This window comes from Amblyomma maculatum, chromosome 3, assembly GCF_055883805.1.
Source record: "Amblyomma maculatum isolate TAMU_Amacu chromosome 3, ASM5588380v1, whole genome shotgun sequence".
Classification (NCBI taxonomy): Eukaryota; Metazoa; Arthropoda; class Arachnida; order Ixodida; family Ixodidae; genus Amblyomma; species Amblyomma maculatum.
In genome coordinates, this window is record NC_139346.1 from 49,852,395 (window position 1) to 49,868,943 (window position 16,549).

Consider the following 16,549-nt stretch of genomic DNA (forward strand, 5'->3'; position numbering starts at 1 on the left):
CCAGTTATTTCGTGGCGACGAGTTGGCGGTCAATGAGTTTGCAGAAGAGGCCGTGGAACTTTTTCATACATACGTCCCAAGATGTCAGCTCGCCTGAGTGAATCTCAATGTAGACGCGCGCTGTGACGATCAAATACAATATGGCCTTTGCGAGCATGAGCGTCGCATCCCAGCGGTTGTGTTTGCTTACTCCCTCGGAGAGGGTCACCCATCCGTCCACATTAACAAGATCGGTTCCTCAGAACATTCCTGGGTCTCGGCGTTGAGCAATGACAACAGGTTGGGGCGGCAGCAATAGAGGCGGAAGCATCTAGACATGTTGACGGTAGCGACGTGGCGGCTACTCCGGAGATCCAGCTTGTATGGGATCGATTATTTCACCTCCCCCAAATATGTTACGAGTGGAAATCAAACAGTAGGGGGTAGCACTATACCAGACGCGATGGGAACCGCATTGTGCAGAACATTGAAGGGAAAATGATAAAGTTACAGAAGCCAACAACCTATGCGCGTGCAAGGTAAACGTATGGGGATAATATTTTGTTTGTGTTTTGTAGTTGATCTTGACCAGAAGTAGTCCTGTGTTCATTTTAGGAAGAAAGAATATAAGTGCAAAGTGGGAGAGAAAAAAGACGTGCCGGTGGAAGAAAAAAACGCGCTTATCACGAAAATAGCATTCATGTAATGGGTGGTGGCTCCTGCATGGCAACCTCGAAAAAGCTGAAAAGAGTTAAAAAGGGTCGAATAGAAATATTTCTCCATCATTGTGGAATCGGCAAGGCAAATTTGTGCTTCTGCTCTAGTGCTTCTTGCCATGCTGGCGTTCTACAGATAAAAAAATGCATGCCCATTTTGTGATGTTGATGTTAAACTCTCAGTTGCAACCAAATAACCGATAAATGCCCCCTCCAGGGTAAGTGCGACTATCAACATATGACAAGAATGTCCAGATGATGAATAAACTTCATGGCTCATATAACTGTGGTTGCTTTTCTGTAGCATGTAAATGATTACATTATCACGTATATTAAGAAATGACGGATGCAGTAATGCACGCTTAGAATAATTTATTTTGCTCTGAAAGTTTAGTTCTCGCTGACATGAACAATACATGAAGACTAGTAGCAGCCTTACATCAGAACCATATGACCGGAGTTGATACACTCCCTTGTCACCTTATAAAGACATGCTCAGGATTGCTTATACGGCAACGCTTGAAATAGCTCAATATAGAGAGGAAATCTCACACACAGCGCCATCATGCTAACAGGACGAAGCAGACATGTCGTCGATGCGTGGCTGCGCCAGCGAACGCATTATCATTTTTCTGTTTGGGTTTACTGCCAGTTCATTCCGGAATATAAATACAAAATCTGGAACAATATTTTGAATCATATTCATTGTGCACTATCATATCGCAAGCGGTCAAAAATTCTAAAACTCTTGACATTCTGGTTCAAACGCAGGGATGGTACATTTTCTGTAATTTATAAATTAAAGACCTAAAAAGTGAAGGTATTTTGACTTCATAAATCTTAATGCTGAAAATTAACTATAAGGCGAAATGATGTGCAAAATAGTTCTGAACATGCAATTCGAAAGTTTGAAATAGTTTCAAACCTTCTACACCTTATTAGTTCACAGTATTACTGACAGGTGACAATGTCTGATCTTCTTTGTTCGCCTTAAATAATAATGAGGTAGGCCACGAAGAATGCGTAATGTCTGAGAAATTACCAGGACTTTCAAAATAATCTAAAGTTCGAAACGCGTAATCTTCTGCCTGTAACGGATGAGTAATGCAGCCCGCCCACGGTGCTGAAATTCAGTTTAACCTGACTTGTACTTTAAGTTTAAAATGTTGCCGTCGCTATTTTCAGCATGGAATTTAGAGGGGGCTGAAACGAAGTCACTAAGTTAAACAAATATGATTATAGGTCATTGACTAAATGTGCTAAAGAACGGGAATAATGTGAAAGACAGTTTACAGGTGTGTTTTCAATAATTGCATCAGCATTTTCATGGTTATTATCAGTATTTTCAAAATAATGCCCCGTGATTGTCACGGCAGAAACCATCAATTTTCGTTATCATTCACCTCAATGTCATTAATTTTTCTATTACTATGGTTATGTTATCACAACCACTAACTGCACCGTCATCGCCCTCGCTACCATCGTCTTCACTCTAGAAAAGGAGTATTACGATCTGTTGCTCACGAGTCCGGCATGGAGTGGGAGTTTACGCGCTTGGTTGGGGACCGGGGGGGGGGGGGATCTGTTCGATCCTTGGTAGACAGACGTTTCTTAAGTGATAGTTCTCGCGGAAATTTACTGTGAACAATTCTGTCGACAGCACCTGTCCATCACCTGTCTCCTTAAAAATTGCCACAACAAAAACAGCTCTGCCAGACTCTCCCAGATGATACCACCGAAGCGCCGGCAAATAGCTTGGCTATTTGCATATTTTGCGCAGGCCGACTGAATTGCGTACAAATTGAAAACTTCCAAGCGAACTCTGCATGGTCGCTAGTAATAAAATTAATTCTACCCCAAATATGGAAGCTGACCTGGCACCTTGTTTACCTCAATGCAGGTGCCTGAGCAAGGAAGGTTCGAATTAAGGCGCTTTCGACCTTCAATTCCTCAGGGCTCTATAGAAGATAGTGAAAAAAATAACATCGAAATTAAAATATCAGTGTGAAAATGTAATATTGAAAGCAATGAAAGTGTGTATTAGCAAACCATTAATATTTTTCGAAAACGAAAGGTCCGTTTTCGCCAATACAGCAAGGTCCTAAATAATTCACTTTCATGCTTCATGGGGGTACAAGTCAATATTCAATGCGTTCATATCTTGTAATTGTATGTTATTGAGACCAAGTGCAATAAAATCAGTGTAATTTCTGTACAACGCAAAGTTTTTAGCAGCGCTTTAACGATCTCTGGTCAGTGGAAATAATTTTCCCTATTCGTTCTTCTTTAGGTTACAAGTGAAAAGGTTTCCCGTAATTTCTATTTACAATATAATTGATGTCTATTGGTTTAGGTGGGTGAGTATTAGTATCTGGCTGTCACCTTTACCTATCGCTTTTCACAACACAGCCGCATTACGAATATTCGCTCGTCTGCGGTGAGAAGTACTGCTTCTGAAACACAAATTAAAACAACCATCATTATTAACATCATCAGCCGGACCAACTGCAGGGCGAAGACGTTTTGCATTTTCTTCCAGTTACCCCGGTCCTGTGCTAGGTGCATCCACTAGACACCGGCGAACTTCCTAATCTCATCCCCTCACCTAATTTTCTTCCGCCCCCAGCTATGCTTACCTTCCCTTGGAGTCCAATTGTTACTCTTAGAGACCATCCTTTTTCCTCTCCAAATTGAAACATGTCACGTCAGATGTAAGTTACTTGTCTACAATTCTATAATTCGGAATAGTGGGAATATTAGCCAGTTGGTACATTGCGAAGAGCAGAACCAGTAAAAAACGACAAGGATTTTCGTGGTTGTGTACGTCTCTTCGTGCCAGTCATTTTTTTACTGGTTCTCCCTCTCTCTAATTCGTCCGTAAGCCGAGTAATGTTCTATTGCGTGGACCCGCTTTTGAAAGCGAATATATACAAACTTGAATTGGATGATAAAAAGCCTTCCGCTTCAGCTTAAGTGTATTGAAACTCCATATCACCTTCCTTTTCGATGACTAGCAACAACATAACCCAACAGGGCAGCATATGCAATACATTTTGGTTAATTTCAATAGCAGGGGTGAAGTACTTCCAGAGAAACGTTTCCTGCTCTTTTTGGAGCTATTGTATTCCAAACGCTGATCTGGAACACGCATCTTGTGTTCCAAAACCAGATGATGAGCAATCGTCGATGCAATGTCTCTCCGTTCATAAGTGAAGACTCCTTCGGAAGAATCTGCGGAGCAGGCCAGAAGCTTACGTGATGCTCCCTTCAGGGGCGCTCTCCATTTCCGCCCGGTTGACGTCTTCGGCGAACTGGCTATGCTCTCTGTGCTTTTCAGGAGACGATCAGTACTTGTCGCCTCTTTGCATGCAAATTTCCTACGCAAACTGACGCCATCTCTAGGGGACAGCGGGTCAGAGAGCAGCGTCATTTTGAAGAGCGATTGCGAAACTGTTTTGGTGTTCTTCAATTTCCTAAACTCGAAGCCATTCAATTACTGCTTTGCTTTTGTCGACTAAACTTCCAGACAACTCGACATGAATTATGCGTCATATCTAAGATCTCGGTGCACATGAAGGACTCGTTAGAGTTACAACCATAGCCTTTGCCCACACTTTTCCCGTACCAATACTTTCAAACGCTCATTCTTTCCTCGCACGATCAGAGCATGGAATTCTTCGCCTACGTGCGCTTTGCGGTTTGTGAGAGCACTGATTTTGATGAACGTGTTTTTATAACATGCATCGTGTCAGTGAGGTTCTCCCTCCATTCCTGTGTTTTTTTTTTTGCTTGATTGTTGCCTTCGAATGATCGGTTTGCTAAGCTGATTTTCTTGCCTCTGGAAATGCGGCTTCTAGTTTTCCGTCAGAAGTGATGGTGAGCGACGAGCTATAGAAGATCGGAACCGGCGACGCGGAGACGGCGACCAGTGTGCGTGCGAATCGGAACGTCTAAAAGGGTGTGGCGAAGACTGACGACTCGATACTGGCTCGGAGACAGGTACGTCGTGCGCTATCGTGGGCCGTATGTATACGGAAGGGATACGTGTCCCTGGCATCACAGGGCCACATGAGGAGCCACAAAGCAGATATACCAGGCAGAGCGGTAATCTTGTGTGCGCCACGGATTAGTAATGCGCGGAGCAGAGCGAGGACGAGCAAGCTCAGCAGGTGGCCCCTAAGGCACATGGCCGCCGCCTGAGGAAGCTGGAACTCAGTGGCGCGTACGTTGGCATGACGGGTGAATGGAGTGACCTGCTCACAATTTCGGCATTAGTCAGTGGTGACGCGACCATTGGCGGTGAGTTGACTGGTTGTGGGATCTCAGCAACCTGCTCCTGAATGACACGTCGTATGGGGGCGACATATAGAGTGAGTAAGAGCGGCAGGTAAATAAAGAAACTGGTGAGCCACCTTTTCGAGTATTAACTGGTGAATTTGCTCGAGAAGAGTCGCGTTATGGGGCGGGAAGATTCATAGTGGAAACAGCGTCATTCGACGACATGCTACGAAGAGTCATAAGACAGTTTTCGGAGCACGTCATAACTATGACACGAAGACGTGATGTCAGAAACGGTTTGGGGGCTCTTAGAGATCAGCATCAGAAATGCATCATCTCCACTCCCCTTGAGGACATTCCTTGTCTTGTATTCATCAGCCTCAGATTCATTAAGGCAATTACATAGCTCAACAACAGGAGGTTTTTATTGAGAAAGCAATACTACTCTAGGTTTCGAGCCTTCAGCGTAGCGCGGGTGGTAGCCACGTCTTACCCACGTGACGCTGTGACGTCACACACCCCGTGACACTAGGGTGTGAGAGCTGGGCTACCAACTCAAGCGGTCGGCAGAAGCTGCCAACTTAGGTCTCTCGTTTCACATGGGACGGCTATGTCAGATTAGCCTGCTAGGACCCTGGCACTCACGTACGTTACCCCTACATGCAACTAAGGTAGATTCATACAGCTTGTTTAAAGCGGGATTCTATATGAGGGCTGAAGAAGAAGAAAAAGAGAAGAGCGCTCGGTCACCCTCAGTTAATGATTTAGCTCAATATTTGGTTTAGCAGCGGTGAACCCTTGCAATATTTTTGCCTAATTCTGTTGAATCAGAAAACGGAACCGTTGTTCAGCGAGCAGTTTCCAAACAGCGGAGCAGGCGAAAGCCTTGTTGAGACTGATTATGAGAGTCGCCCAGGTACAAACCAATTGTGTGGCACTTTGGACCGCTAAAGTGGACGTCTGGATTGGCATGACGTGACAGCGTAAGCCGCCAATCAAAATATAAAGCCCCGCTTTAACCTAGCAGTATGAACGTGCCTGTGTGGTCTAGGGATACGGTGAACGCAAGGGTCTTGCCTTATTCTGCCATCACTCTCCCATATGAAAAGAGAGGCACGAGTTGAAAGCGACTACCAAACGTCATATCAAGAAGCCCTACGTGAAGTTAGAGCTCCGCCATGTCAGCTGCCGTCTACCGCCTCCTACGTAACGAAAGTGTATTAACGCTAACGCCTTAATACTTCCCCTTTGGAAGCGTGGAACTAGGGTGGCCCACCTTGACCTATGATGGCCGTAATCTTGGGTGGCATCACAAGAACTTAGGTTACGTGATACTACACAAAGTGTGGCACCTTCTGCGTACGACAGTATAAGCCAATAAAAGCTTTCGTCTTAATATCAGCCTCGTGATTTCGGAACAAGTTGCCAGCTTCAATAAAATAGAAGATGAAGATGAGTTTAATGCTGTCATCCCACTTACTATAGGCATTACAAGTTCGTAGGACGTAAGGGAGTCTTACAATCTTTGTCGTCTCTGCTGCTGAAGATGGGTGAGACGCGCTGTCGCACTGGCCCGGAATAGCTGAGGGCAATGAGGAGAAGCAGCTCAGGTTGGGTCGTGGTGTCGGTGAGTCGTTGAGCCGGTTAAGTTGCTACTTCGCAGCTTCAGAATTGGTAAAGCAGGCATATCCACCAAGTGAAAAAGGCGGATTACGCAGTTGCCACGGCAATATCTTGATCTGAACTTTGCTGCTGCGAAGACCAGTATTCTCCTTCCAGCGAGAGGTCCAGCTTTGTAAGCTTCGTAATACTCGTCAACGTCTTGTTTTTGCTTTTATACTTGTTTTCTAAAGTTCAACTATCTGTGTTACATTCTCGTTCTTCGCATGTATTTTCACACCTGCGTGGTCTCCTTGATTGCAGTATTTGGAAAAAAAATAAATTACTCTTCGAAAGTTATTTAGATTGACAATTTAGGGAAACATACACCTATAAAAGGCACAAAGAATCAAATATAATATATTGGATTATAAAGGCTTCTTCCAATCACTGAATTTAAAATGATTTCTTTAGCTTCATTTTTGAAGATGAAATTATGGTGTAGCTGTACGCATCGAGCTGTGCTTGAGAATGTTAGCTGGCCACGAATACTTCCATTATAAATTACGACTTGATTCCGACACAACACACAAATACATCAAAATCCTAGTGCGTCAAACCTTAAAAGTACTTCTGAACCATCGCGACTAATAATCAAGAAATACAATAAGATATTCAATCTCTCATGGAAGCTTTCAGGCGGCAGTCAGCGACCGAGTAAAACGTGCTGATAAGTGTGACGTCCTGCGTTCAACTCTTTAAAATAAAGATAATAACGATGATAAAGACGCATAACTTCTTTTCTGGATGTAAAATAACATAGTGATTAAGAACTACAAGATACAATTCTGAGCTTATCACTTCTAACTTGAAACCTACAATTTGACGGTACTATTTCAGCAACTTACGTTCTTTTAAAAAATGATCCCTTTTTTTCTAACATGTACTGATGCATTAAACACCCAGTATTGAAGTGACGTTTTCTCCCCTTTCGCTTTATTGCTGTCCTTTCTTTGTGTCTTCTAAGGATATCGAGTAGCTCTCAGTGCCACAAGGAGTCGACATCAGACAATGATCAACACACAACGCAAACACTTTTCTGCCGGCCGTTCTCTCTGTTGCTGCCTATCTCGAAAATTTTGCTAAGCTCGGATGTTTAGAGCCTTTGGAACGGCAGGCATCAGGATGCAGAGTCGATGTCGTTAACTGTTGTGTGTCCTAAGAGTTCAATCCAAAGTGAATGTTAAGTCAGTCTTTGACATTTTCAAGAATTATTTATTCCGGACATATCGTACCGAGTACACCCGGTTTTTAATGAAGTCAAAACTAACCAGCGACGAAAATATTTTTGATCGATGGCTTATTAATCGCAAAAAGATGAAGAGCTTTGTATTCTGTGTATTTGCTTCGCCAACTTCACCATTCTACTTTTTGCTTTTGTCGATGTGGTAGTACTATTTTACACACTTAAAACGACAACCGCACGGTGTCTTTCTCAGTTGTACTAGAGTAGCCCTAATCCTTTGCAACGAGAGCCTCAATCCGGTAAGTATTTTGATGCATTTTTTACCATGGAGAAACAGCTTTTTGCTCCTAGAGATTCAAGCCCTAAACGCATAATGATAACCCGATTAAACTAAAATAGAACATTTGATATTGCAGAAAAACTAAGATAGTAAAAGAATCAACTGGGTCGTTTGAATGCTTTTTTTTTTTCACTTTGCCACATCACTCTTGGCATGTCGGTGGTTCATAACGATCGCATGGCATAGCTTATTCTGAATATTGTCGGTTCGTTTTCCATATTTTCAAGAGACGGTGCAGCGCAGTCAAACAAGACACATTGATGTGAACAGGCGGACAGAGTCAAAACTCCAGCGAAACAGCGATAGGGGTAGTCGGTTGAGCATTTGTATGAGCATTCCACGCCACAGTAAGAAAATGAAACAATCCACTTTAAAACTAATTATATGTAGACTTTATATTTTATAACCGTGCAATAAAAATCACCTCATCCAGTAGATCGTATCCCCACGAGACAAGTTCATAGGCTATGGCTGAATGAGTACCCTGACGTGCTCAGGACTTTAATTTTATAAACATGCCTACTGGAGTTGATTACTAGCAAACAAACGCAACCAGGGAAGAATGCAGGGGTGCCCACTAATTTAGTGCCATATGCTGCGTATTATTGCATGCAATGTTTTAAAAAAGCTGCGATTAGGAACGATGCCCTATCGGTAATGGCCACTTTAAACATATAATGAGCATTTTGCCCTTTGCCCAACAATTAGCTATAGGATGTGAAGGATCATTGAGGAAACTTTTCCACAAGTAAGAAGTGTGTCATAGATGTACAAATCTTCCAGATGGTCAGAGAGCCTAAGAAGGTTGGACATGCCAATATACGGTTCCGTTAACTAAAAAGACCTTGACTGCTTTTCCTGTCGTTGTCCAGAGATGAATAACTCAGCTAAAGTCAAAACCGCCTTGCATGTCACTACCCACACATGGGGATCTTGGACCGTTCGACAAAGATCATATCCCTCAGGTCAATTACGTCTAAGAAGGAAGGCATCTCTAAAGTCGTCAGCATGTGTTAACCGGGGTAACGAAGTTTATAAATGACTTGGTGGCTTAACAGTTTAACGCTGTCGCGTCATACCGCGAAAGGTAAGTTTAGGCCTGCCAAATCTTTTTCTTTACACACCTCGTCATAAGCCTTAGCATCGAGAAACACCTAAACGGAATATGACATCTCACAGCAGAAACGGCGTTTCTAATCATTTGCCTAATTACAAGCGTGCCACACAATGCTTCTCTCGGCTAAGCCACCGAGTCCTTGCCACTAAACTTCTCAACAAAGTGGCGTTTCTTCGACAGTAATTTTGAATACTAAATTTGTTTAAAGCACTTGCCTGATTTCCTGATTCGACCAGAAGTCGACTGTACCTATCGTAAGCGGCAGGGAAATATGTACAATTACAGACAACGTATTCCTTCAAGAAACACTTCACTAACAGTTCTTGGCTGTTGTGAAAGCTTTATGGTCGGAGATATGAAGAAAATTAAGTTATCTGGAGGTTGCGGGAGGCAGCGCGTGGGACCTTAGGATCGTTGTGCGACAATCAGATAGCAGAGAGTGACTGATGCCGCTGACGCCGCTAGCGAGTGAAGAGAATGGGACTGCGTTCCGGCTCGGGATGCACGCACCGTGATCCGCTGATAGCTAGCCGGTATCCCGGCAACCGGAGAGAAGAATCGCCACCACGCAGGAAGAGGGGGGGGGGGAGGGCGCGCGCCGCAATCCGTTAACACGCGCGGTCGTCGCCACGGAGGAAGTGGGAAGGGCGGGGGGGAAGGAGTGCGCTCTGCCCCAGCTATGGAGCTGGTTACAGCGACAACGCCACCGACGCCGATACCAATGCCAACGCCAACCACAACGCGAAACACAGGAACCGGCGCCAAAGAGCTGCGCTCTAAATAAAGACAAAGTGCTGCCCCACAAATGCCACTGGTGCTGCTATATGGTGTGGTTTGCAGCAAATCTGTCAAAACCAAAGGAGAAGCCTTGTATGGCGGATAGGTTGTGGCAAACAGTACCAGATGGCGCTAGCAGACTATTCGACCTGTTGGTTTGGTGATCGGTGGTGGTGGTTTGGGGGTGGTCGATTGTTGGCTTAAATGCAGAGAAGTGACATAATGTTAGTAATGTAGAAACAAAAATTTAATAAATACAATGATGGTATAGTTAACCAATATAAAACAATAATTAAGATATAGGGAGAAAAATGAGCATGATAGCTACTGCTACCACCCCATTTCAAAGGGGACGCTGTGGATTCCATCGATCTATCCACCTCTGATCAATTGAAGAAAGTGCGCCGAACAAATTTTATGTTAAATAATACTGACAAACAAATGGCTTCCTGTACAAAATTTGAGGTGAAAGGATTCTGCTGTTTAGCTAATGGATGCTTTCGACGTCATCCACGTAACTGTGCAATACGCTGTGCAATGTTACCACACAGATACGTCAGATACATGGGTGTCCATGTGCTACACGCTCACAATGCAGTGAGCCTGAGCAAAACCCATCTACTGCATTATAAAGATTGTTAATGATGCAAATAGCTTTCAGATATCACGTTAAAAGAGAGTACAGCAAGACACCTTTTCGTTGACATTATAAAAAGGTATTGATACGAGGAGAAAATCAATTACTGTCTGTGACTTCCTGTATTTTTTTTGGGTTAATGGTTTTCTATTCTCAAGCGTTACGCGCAAAAGCAAAATGTGCAGTGCTTGTAACAGCAAGACACAATGAACGCTATGGGCGACAAGATATGTCAGCATTTATGGCGCAGTTTTAGACCCTAGCTCTTTCGCGCTCGTTCATGCATTTCGTGTCGTCGTCGCTGTCGCCGTCGTCCCTCGTAACCAGCTCCGCAGCAGGGACAGCGCGCGCTCTCCCTCGCTCCCCTCCCTTCTCCTCCGTGGGCGGCGGCCGCGCATGTTATCTGATTGCTGCACGCGATCCTGAAGCTGCGTGTACCTCCCTCCTCCTCTTCCGTCGTGGCGGCGCCGGTATTCTCGGAGCTCTACGGTTAACGAAGCGCCGGCTCGTTATCAGCGGAACATGGTGCGGGCAACCCAGCCGAAACGCAGAGCCACGTTTGTCTTGACTCGCTAGCGACGTCAGCGGCACCAGTTAGTCGCTGCTATCTCTTCGCCGCGCTACGTTCCTATAAGCCTACACCCTGCCTCCCACAACTTCCAGATGACTTAATTGCTCTTTTCATTTCTCCTATAAAAAAGCCTCCTTAATTACCATCAAGAACTGTTAGCGGAGTGTTTATTGAAGGAATAGGCATGAAAAATAAAAAAGTCTGTAAATGCAAGTACATGACTGGCTAGAAATTTTCGCCTCAATCTATTGAAAAGGTGAAACAGCTGATGAGCTGCGCTCAAATTTCGCATTATAAGGTGACTTAATCGGGGGAACTTTCTTTGGTCCTTAAATTCCAAGCACTGTGCCGTGGCATGCAGAGCTGATGACTCCTTTGTGAGCGCTGTATTAAACGACTACTTTGTATTATATTATCCATTTTCCTTTTGGTTTGACTTACATTATGTTCTCGAGCTTATATTGCACTGTGGGCCATATACAGAAAAAAGTGGTCGTTCGTGTTCAAGGATGCAGCAAATAATGTGAAATATAATTAACCAATAAACAAGAAATTCACAATGAAAGCAGAGGGCACTGCAGAAACTATATTTGGTGAAGGTCGAACGATTGCGTTGCCGAAAGGTGTTTTATTATTATTTAGCTTTAATGCATTTTATTTACTTTTTGTTCCTTCATTGTAAATATTTAGGCTTACTTTAATTTCTTGATTTTTATTTCTTTTCTATGACCACACACGTTATAATTACTCATTGTTAGGTATTTATTATTATTCTTATTCGTCGCCATCATTACTAGTTGTCATAAATTATTTTTAAATAACCGACTAATTCTTTCGCATTAGTAATTTGTTGTTGCCATCATTAGTGGTCATCAGTATTTATTTCTTCATAGCCGACTCATTAGTGTACAGCGAACTGAAAGCACAGTACCTGTCAACTACTTGTGGACACCTGTACCGTGCTACCATACAAAGTCGTGGCTTCATTTTCTGCGCCCGCTGCTGCGCCCAGATTTTGCGTCCACTATTTGGCCTCACCAACCAACTCTATTGATGCTTTCGCAATAAATTGTTAATATAAACCAACTCATCTAGTTTCCGAACCACGCTCTACCATCTTCGTGGAGAACAAAGCAGCGCCTGCTACCACTACCTACAGCCAATGGTGTTCCTTTAAAACGAAGCGCGGGTAGCGTATGGAGGGTACAGCGGGTAACACCGCAGCAGGGTATCAAAAGAGTAAAAATGTGTAATTGGAGATGAAAGAGAGGGCAGGTTTTAATGCACGTCGTTAATGATGGAGATGAAGTCCCTTCGAAGTGCGCTCAGATTTATGTAATAAATTCCTGATTCTATTTCCGCGAATAACACGTATCGGATACAACTGAAGAAAACAGCAGGTGCTGACTACGGTGCATTATATTTCGGCTTTTGTGTTACTCCGCTGAGAACAAATGGAATGTTCGTTTTATTATTTGACCTAAAAACAATGCAGACGTATTGGATTGCTAAAGGTTACAACTTTGTATGATGGTTAGCTCTTTCTATATATAACCAGATATATTTTAGCAGTGCAATAATTTCTTTTTGTCATAGATATGTGGTCCGGTTACTGAAGATTTCGGTTGTATCCGACAATTGTTGATTTCAGGTTTAAAATGAGTCTTGTGGTAAAGATGGCCTGTAAAACTTGACCGCGGTTTCTAAACTAAGGCTGTAATTTTGAAAGCAATCTAACTTTATCACAAACTTGGCCAGCAGCATGAGGCGTGTGGGTCGCGTGTTTGAGATCTCTGGCTTGTATAGACTTTACTGCTTTCCCTTTACGCGATTGTGCCAGTGACGCCTGATGGTCCTTTGTGACTAAAGTATATGTAATTGATGGCACAAAATAGTAGCCCTAAAAGGTTACCTGAGTTCTTACGTTGAGTTCCTTCTTTGTGCTTGGTTTAGTAGCTGGGAGAAGCGGTATGTGGGTTGTTCCATGTTGATACGGCACGTAGGATATGGACGATAAGCCATTTCCTTTACCGTTCAGTAACGTTGTTTATGGCAGGAATGCTTCCACACTCTCTTCCGCCGATCAAAGGTCGCCTTAGTCACGATTTGATCTCACAATTTCCACTCCGTAGCCAGATGCCAGGGTCATGAAGGCAACAGGGCGGGTAACTTTTGCAGGTTCGTCAGTACATTAAAGGAATTGGTAGTTGTGAATTCTATATCCAAAAAAGAGAACTTCAGCGAACACTGTGTACATCAACAGCTAATGAACATCGAGATCACAGTGTACACACAAAACTATCGATCAGTGTAAAAGCGTGCGTATTATTCATCATTGACAAAAGTAAAGAAATACCACCTCCTCGGTGTAGTTTCTGCATTTCGCTTTTCAGTCTATTAGGGTGACAAAAGCTGAATGAAGTATTACAGGGATAATACTATATCTAATACAATAGTTATGCGAAATAAAAGATCGAATATAACCGCTTATTTTAAAAGCCATCTAGCTAGTATATCGCGAAGCTTGTTTTGCAATAGCCTGTTGCATTGATAGTGTGGCCTAGAAATAAAAACAAACGGTCGCCGCTTAGTAGAGTGTTAGGGCTCCTGTCAGACACCAAATTTCGGTCGTAATGACTACGGTTTACTTAAATATGTCTTAAAGGGGGTCCTTTTCTTCTCTTGCCGATCTGGTTACTGACCTCAGTCTATTTAGGAATACTCAGTGAAGAGTTACGTTGGTGCGAAGGGAAAAAAACCCCATGTTAAGTTTTCTCTCTGAACATCTTTTGAGCTTTAGGTGTTTCTTGGCGGCGCGATAAACTGCCATTCGCTCCAAAGAAACAGTTCGATAAGGCGCTATCTTTCCTACTGTTAAGAGACGAGGGTATGGCGTTTGCGCAAACTTAATTAAATGGCGTACGTGCCGTATTCTAATTAGTCATCCCAACATTGGCTGCTCAAGAAGGGATTCGTATCTCGCACTTGGGCAATTGGTTCAGCTAAGTATCTTTTAGAATAGAGAGAGAGAGACAGAGAGAAAACTTTTATTTGTCCAACAGAGTGACTATACGGCTCTTCGGGTGTTGACCCGAAAGGTGGGACAGTCGCCTTAGTTGCAGGCCGGTAGTTCTTGGACCGCGGCGGCATCTTCGGCCAGTCGAACATTTTATGTTTGGGCTCTTGGCTTTGAAGGATCTCCCAGGTGTCTTTAGTTGTAGTCTTAGCCCGGCCTGGGGACTTCGTGCATTCCCATATTATGTGATGTAGTGATCCCCTTTTCTTACGTTTTGAACATAGATCTGATCGTATTTCCTGCCATATATGGTTGACTAGAACTGGGTCCGGGTATGCATTTGTCTGTAGCTTTCTCCATGCGCTATTACTTCCTTTTTGCATAACGTGGGATCTGGTGGTGGTAGGACCCCCTGTTCAGTCGGTAGTGCGTTGTTATTTCAATATAGTTACTCAGGTCCTCTTGTTTGCCTTGCTCCGGTGGCACTCCTCCAGCCCAGTGTGTGCGATCTCGGGCTAGTTTATGTGCCGCCTCGTTTCCGGGCACGCCTGCATGGTCTGGAATTCAAACAAGGGTGACGTCTCTTTCTATTGACTGTTAATCGAAGATTCTAACTGCAATCATCGCTCTGACTCTTACAGTGTAGCTCTAGATTGCGGTTTTGTCACTGATTATGTATTTTGCCTCGGTCTGACCAAGAGCCAGTGCTATTGCAGCCTCTTCCGCTTTCTGCATCAATCTTGTTTTTATAGAGATTGCTGTAACCATTTCTCGCTTGCCGTTCAATACGAATGAATTAATTTTTCCTTTGCCGCAGTATGCAGCGTCTACATATGCAATTGTACCTGGATTTTCTGCCTCATATGTCCGTTTCTGTGTTTCTGCATTTTCTCTCGTTTTTGCTGTTCTTGCATGTTCTTTGGCAATGTTGGGATATAAATCCGTTTCTGTTCCTCGCCTAGCTCTCATTTTCTCTCACTTGTCCCATTATTCTTTCAGTGGTATACCTATTTTCCTCAAAATGTTCTTTCCACCATCAGTTTCCTGCAGCCTTCTTTGTTCTGAAGCTAGTGTTCCCTCCATTATTTCATCTAATGTGTTGTGTATTCCCAGAATCATTAGCCTGTCCGCGAGGTACTTGCCGGGAAGTGTAGTGCTCTTTTAATGCATTTTCTGATCATGCTATCGATCCTATCTTTTTAGGCCTTCTTTAGGTATAAGCATGGCATGGTATACCCGAGCCTGCTTATTACGAAAACTTGTATGAGCCTTAAATTGTTGCTTTCCTCAAGGCCTCCCTTTTTACTTGCTATGCTCCTTATAAGGTTCGTCGTTCCTGTCCTTACAGTTTGTTTATTGTTTCTGCGTTATATCCATTTGTTTGTAGGATTATTCTTTGCTCCCTCATTTGCTCGACTTTCGGGACCGCTTGTCCCTCCACTTCGCTTCGGACTGTATATAGACTACTCCAATATTTCTGAAGAACATTTCGTCCCCCTCTCTTCTGAATATTGTACAGTGTTGTTCGTCGCCTCTTGCAATTGGTAATCGATTTCCACATCGCTACCTTTGCTTGTCCAAATTATTACGTCATTCGCATATAGGCTGGAATTTATGTCTTCGATTTTCTTTTGTTTTTCTGGAATTCCACGCATGACTATATTGAAAAGTGTGGCCTATAGCACCGCTCCTTGTGGTTTCCCCCCACTTCCCACGTTCGAATATCAGAGATTCTATCCCCTGATATCTTATTTTTGCTCTTCTGTTCGTTATAAAGATTCTCATATATTCGTACATCGTTAACCCTACATTTAGTTTCGTGAGACCCTGTAGAATGGCATCGTGCTTTGCACGGTCAAATGCCTTCTTCTGGTCGAATCCTAAGATAACTTTACCATCTTTTTATTTTTATTTTACTATAGCATGATGTAGCCTCAGCATAATATCTTACATACGAAGATGTTACCTAAGCCCTGTGACCTTCCGGGGCCATAGCTCATTCTCCTCCATATATGTTCAAATAGTTTACCTACACATGATGTCAGTGATATTGGTCCCAAATTATCGACCTTTGGAGGTTTTCCGGGTTTGGAGTAGTAGCACTATCTCTGCAAATTTTCGTTGCTCTGGAATGTCTCCTGGTTTCGAGCATCTCTGCATGAGATTCGTTAGCTCCACAATAGAGTCGTTATCCAAGTTCCTTACCACCTTGTTTGTTATCCCACCCGGCCCTGGAACCGATTTCGTCTTTAGTCTACGGATTTTTTCTACCC

General features: G+C 43.4%; 1 protein-coding gene across 1 annotated transcript in view; it reads left to right on the plus strand.

The window, feature by feature from the left end:
- The first annotated feature begins 4,563 nt into the window (after window positions 1-4,563).
- LOC146194724 (uncharacterized) overlaps window positions 4,564-16,549 on the plus strand; it is a 233,092-nt gene continuing 221,106 nt past the window's right edge. Inside the window, exon 1 of the mRNA XM_084596625.1 lies at window positions 4,564-4,694. The gene's annotated coding sequence lies outside the window, so the exon portion shown is untranslated. The remainder of the gene's footprint in view (window positions 4,695-16,549) is intronic.